Genomic DNA, 6,000 nt, shown 5'->3' with positions numbered 1-6,000 from the left:
ATTATGGCTGGAAAACAAAGCATTCATTTAATTTGCTCAAAAAAGACCTACAATGCAGAATTTACGGGATATTTCCCCAAATCTATTTTTGCACAAGTGAAACATGAACACATAGGCGCTGGCTGATCAATGAACTGCACTGCTTTGCACTCCACTACCAGCATGTTAAGTCTTGGATTCGCTCTCCTGTTTTGCAGGCCAGCAGGAACTGCAGACAGAACAGTCCGCTCCAGGGGACACGGCGGCAGAGATCACTCAGCAAAACCTCTCCAGGTCAGGCCAGCTGAGACAGCAGACAGACCGGACTGAAGCAGAGAGCCCGAAAAGGATGGGAGGGGAGGTAAAGTCACAGTGCATGTGTTTTGATACTTAGGGTCACAGCCTTGGCTTGTTAACAGATGCTTTGGAATGATGCTGCTGCTTAGCAAGTAGCCGTTTTGTTCTTGGTCGACATCAGTGTTTGTTCTTGTCTTGCAGGATGCAAGCCCTTGCACAGCAGGGCAGGTTTTTCTATCCTGTGTGCACGCTGTGCCCTGCACGTCAGCTCCCAACACTGGGCAAGACCTTCAAGTGCTACCGGGATGCAATTAAGTAATCATCATGCTTGAACACAGGGAAGAGAATAAGCCACTCGCAGCTGTATGGCAATGAGTCTCTACAACAGGATGCCTTCACCTGCCAGCTGTTTTGGTACCCTGGGAGGTATGGCTGGCCCTCTCTCTAGCTAGGAAATCATTCACAGCATTCAGTATTAGCACAGCAAACGTGCCCATCCCTTTGGATAATTGGTAAGATGTTTGTTGACAAGACTGCACTGTTCCCCTGCCTGCTCCAAGGGCATGGGCCTGCTTTCCAGCATACAACACAATCCGATTTTCCAAGACACATAGCAACAGCCAGCACAGGTGGAACAGACATCTTCCCCTGTTAAGTCTGTCACTGCCAAGAGTACACATGGGATTTCTGTACGAGGATGTACGGGAGACCCAGCTGCCTGCTAACACAGACAAATCAATTAGTCTAGCAATTCTGGTTTGAAATGATGGTTTGAACTAATTAAAGGTGCCGGGCTGGAGGAGCTGCAGACTGCAGGGCTGTATGCATGCAGAGAGGACAGGCACTGAACAGACAGCAGCAGTCCACCTTCCCCATAGCCACAAGCCTAAGCTATAAACTAACCCACATGCCCGAGCCATAAGCTGAAGGAACCACCTCTAGGTGAGCAACCTCATGGCTCATTACCCCTTGGTCTCAAAGCAGAGCTGCCAAGAAAGGTGCCCTTCTCTGCCAATTAAGGTGCTTGGGTTTGCAAGTTGGACCTGTGCCAGCTGGGAAACAGGCCAAGTGCCAGAGTTACTGGTACAGGCTCCTTCACAGCCATCAGATGGCCACACCATTCAGACACTACCGACCCGTCCCAGACTTGAACCAGAGGCTGGCTCTCCTCCAAGGACGGGCCCACCAGAGCCGGACCTCTGCTCTCCTGGGCAGCCATGTCACGGAGTCTCACTCGTAAATCCATCCCGCTCCAGACTGGAAGCAATTCAGGCTTCATCTGCCCCCACGGCTCCTGGGAGGGTGGTTCCAGAACCTCTCTGCTTGGATGATCAAGCACCATCTCATTTCTAGCCTAAATTTATTAATAGTCTGTTCATACCCTTCCAGTTACCTCCCCACTGTGTATTCATAGCGACAACTGTCTCTCTTCTTAGCCTTTGTTTTTCCCCGACTAAACAAGCCATACTCTTTCTGCCTTCTCTCATAACCTCAGTACGGTTGGCTGGCTGTCACGGGTAACAAGTCACAGATGTACGAGTAACTAGCTGAGCCAGTGGCTGCTAACCTTACGCACACACAGGGGTGTTTATCAGAGGGGTCAGTGTCTCCAGTGATCACATTGCAATGGATCCTGCAACCTCCTGTTGTTTAGCTTCCCACCCACCCCAAACATCTAGAAAAGCTGCCTCTTCCAGAGCTGAGGATGCAGTTCAAAGGCTGAGTAAGGAGTTAAAGAGCACTTGCCACAATCCCTTTACTTCTTTCTGTTCCTGGTGCTTTCCGATTTTGGGAGTTTGTTTTTTTTGCATTGCAACAGGATGCAGAACTTCATTAAATAAATAGGAAAACCATGACTTGCATTTTTCCCCGTGACTTGTCACATCTTACCCCTCTGACAAACAACTGTCCTCACCGGTAGCCACCCAAGCCTGCCAGCCCCCTTTCCTATAAATCACTCTGCTCAAGGAAGATAAATGTAGCCAAGCACATTTCAGGCTTTTTTTTTTCCTTTTAACTATCTAGACTAAAATGGTACAGGGAACAGAACAAACACAGCAAAACTAAACCAAACGATCAGTGCTCTTGGGGGAAACTGAGCACAATTCCAACGCTGGGATTGTGCATATTTACCTATCGCCAAGACAGAACATCACTTTTTTTTACCAACATTCAATAAACTGCTTCTCCTCCACTTGGCAAGGCGCTAAATCTTGTCTTGATTGGCAGAATTTGTAACCACATTTCAGTGGTTACAGTAGTAAAGTTCACAGTGCAGACAAAAGGCTCCCATTAGTGTAATTTACCCAGATTCAGTAAATACACAGAGGGCTAGCAACAGCATACAGCTAGTGTGGGGACGCATGCAAGATCTGTTCATTAATAGCAAGATAAATTTAAACACACATTATTTCAAGCATGTTCAGGCTCCCCCCTGCCCCAACAAAGTCCAGCCCATATGAGATTCACAGCACCAGCCTCCTCTTTTCTAATTATTCCAAACTGTTAATTCAATCATCATTTGCATTTCAAGGAGTTTGGTAAACTCCACGTCAAATATTCAGAAGACATAGCAAGCTGTGTTTATTCATTGCCTTTGCTGCAAGGCCCAAGACTACCCATCGTTTCTGGGCCTCACAAATACTATGTAGACTGAGCAAGTCTCAGTTCCTATCATCCTAGCCAACAAAAATCTGGAGTGTTTGTTATATCAGTCAACATTTGCTCTCTGGACCGGGTACACATCAGCATGCTGCCCCGCATCCAGTCTGTTTGCCATAGAAACCCTTTGCATATCTCTAGTTTCCAGGTGTTTATAATTTAGCTGTAAAATTCTGCTCCAGACTGCAATTTTGCCCATCAGGTCTGAATGGGATTAATAAACTACTTTATAAATTGTATTTTGGTAGCCAACACCAGCACGCAGTAATCCACATATTTAGCAACAATTTTCCAGCACAGAGAGGTAACTGAAGCAGCTGATCCAAAGCTTACTGTTGGCTGGACATCGGAGCCCAGGAGATGTGGCACGGATCTCGTAGCATCCAGAGAGCAAACACTTCCACAGATTTTGAGTTATAGGCCTGGGTGTCACAAGAATGAGAACAGTTCAAGGAAGGGGAACGCCCTTCTCCATCCACCACCCCATGGGCCTCTGAAGTAAGCACGGAGGAAACCGCGTCCGCCCATTTCCAAAGCACAGGGCAGGGAAGGAAACACGACGGAGTTACAACACCCGTCACAAAATGTACCGAAGCTAACAAACATGGCTATCCAGCCGCAGCTGAACAGGGGCCATTACTGGGGTGGGAGTACGGAGGAAGATGACTGCATCATTCAAACATCCTCTAGCTAGGACCTGGCCACAGCTTCAGTCGGATCTATCCATGCCCCCAGGCACAGGCAAGCTGATGCTGAGCTGCTCCTGCAGAGATAGGCTCTCTTGCCAGGCAGCACCTAGAGGCAGGAAAGGAGAATATATAACTTACTACCCATAGCAGCTGACAGGGATTCTCAGCATTTTGGCTCCAGCGGCGTAGCTGTGGTTTTCAAGGAAAACAGCTGCGAGTTCTTGTTCTCACAACAAACCCGTGCAGTCATGACCTCCGTGTTACGAACCAGCTGACCCGACTGTAGTCCCCAGCTTCCAAGCACCTCTCCTCACCGGGTGGACACAGGGCGGCGAAGCAAAGACAGCACCGGGAGGGCTGTGGTACAAATACAAAAGATCGGAGTCGCCGACATCAGATCTGAGCGAGGAACTTCTCTGAAGTCAGTGGCATCGCTCCCGATTACGGCGGGCAGGAGCCAGGCCCACAGATGCCCACATCAGAAGACTAGGCCTTTCCCATCAAGAGGACGGATCAAACACAACCGCTACAGAGCACTTCCTGTCCCTGCCGGCATCAAGCGCCAGCTATACTTCTGCACGCCCTTTTCTATTTCTAGCACCCATCGATTTCCGTTCGGATCTGACCAAAAGCAACGAGAGGAGCACACGTCGGCAGGGGCAACAAGGCAGGCACGAACCGGCGACGTACGGCAGAACTGGGGGGGGGGGGGGGGGGCGGCCTCTCCCACCCCCGCGGTCGACACTGCCATGTCGCAGCCCCACCGCTTGGCAGCGAGCCGCTGAAGAGCCACAGAGAAGCCCCCGCGGTGGGGCGCCGCAGGCCGAGGCAGCGACGGGCCCCCTTCCCCAGAGGAGACGCGCTCGCAGGCACTGGCCCCTTCCTTCCCTGGGGCCAGCCCAGCGCCCGTGCAGCCCCAGCCCCACCAGCACCCCTCCGCGGGGCACCGGGAGGCCTGCACCCCCTTCCCCAGCCCCGCAGGCTCGGGACTAGCAGGGAGGGAGCACGTCCAGGCGGCCGTGCCAGGGAAAGGGGGGGGCACATCTGGGCAGCCGTGCCCGGGGGAGGGGGGAGCACATCTGGGCAGCTGTGCCAGAAGGGGGGGGCGTCTCTAGGCAGGGGCAGGAGGGAGCACATCTGGGCAGCCGTGCCCGGGGGAGGGGGGAGCACATCTGGGCAGCTGTGCCAGAAGGGGGGGCGTCTCTAGGCAGGGGCAGGAGGGAGCACATCTGGGCAGCCGTGCCCGGGGGAGGGGGGAGCACATCTGGGCAGCTGTGCCAGAAGGGGGGGCGTCTCTAGGCAGGGGCAGGAGGGAGCACATCTGGGCAGCCGTGCCCGGGGGAGGGGTGAGCACATCTGGGCAGCTGTGCCAGAAGTGGGGGGCGTCTCTAGGCAGGGGCAGGAGGGAGCACATCTGGGCAGCCGTGCCCGGGGGAGGGGGAAGCACATCTGGGCAGCTGTGCCAGAAGGGAGGGGGGGCGTCTCTAGGCAGGGGCAGGAGGGAGCACATCTGGGCAGCCGTGCCCGGGGGAGGGGGGAGCACATCTGGGCAGCTGTGCCAGAAGGGAGGGGGGGCGTCTCTAGGCAGGGGCAGGAGGGAGCACATCTGGGCAGCCGTGCCCGGGGGAGGGGGGAGCACATCTGGGCAGCCGTGCCAGAAGGGGGGGCGTCTCTAGGCAGGTGTGCCAGGGACAGGAGGGGGCGCAGCCGGGCCGGGGGGAGGGGGGGCACATCCGGGCCGGGCGGCGGCGCCAGCGGAAGCTCCTGGCGCCCGCCCCGCGCTCACCTCCGGCGCCGGCCGCGCGGGCACCAGCACCTCCGGCGGCGGCGGCTCCTCCCCCGCCGCCTCTCGCGAGAAGCCCGGCCCGGCCCGGGGTCCCGCAGGGGCCGCCCCCGCTCTGCCACCGACTGCCGCCGCGTCCCCGGTCGCGTCGCCCGGCCCGGCGCGGCGCTGCGTGCGCGCGGGGCGGGGCGGGGCGGGGCCTGAGCCGGCCGCGGCTCCTCCTCGGTTCCACTTCCTTTTTTTAAACGCGCTCGTGCCGGGGCCGAAGTCGGGTCCTCGTGTCTGGTTCCTCTTCCCGAGCGGCATCAAAATTGCACCTTGCCTGCTGGAAGCCGGGCGGGAGTCGCGGACCAAGCCCGCGGGCCTCACAGGGAGCCGGGTTATGGGCCCGTCCCGGCATCGGCTCCTTAGTCCAACAAGAAACACGAAGGGGGATAAACTTCAGCCTCACCCTGACTGCAGGGGGAATAAGGACCCGGCTTCAGCCTCCCCCTGGAAAACACCACACAGCCTCCGTCCCCTCCTCTAGAAACCAGGTCAGAGCGGGGCTGGATTATCACAAAGGCAAACGAGGCCCGTGCCTCAGTGAAG

The sequence above is a fragment of the Crocodylus siamensis genome, chromosome 12 (genome assembly GCF_052110815.1).
Source record: "Crocodylus siamensis isolate JL-2025a chromosome 12, ASM5211081v1, whole genome shotgun sequence".
In the NCBI taxonomy this organism is placed as follows: Eukaryota; Metazoa; Chordata; order Crocodylia; family Crocodylidae; genus Crocodylus; species Crocodylus siamensis.
The sequence above is the reverse complement of the archived record's forward strand: the minus strand, read 5'-3'. Positions refer to the sequence as shown.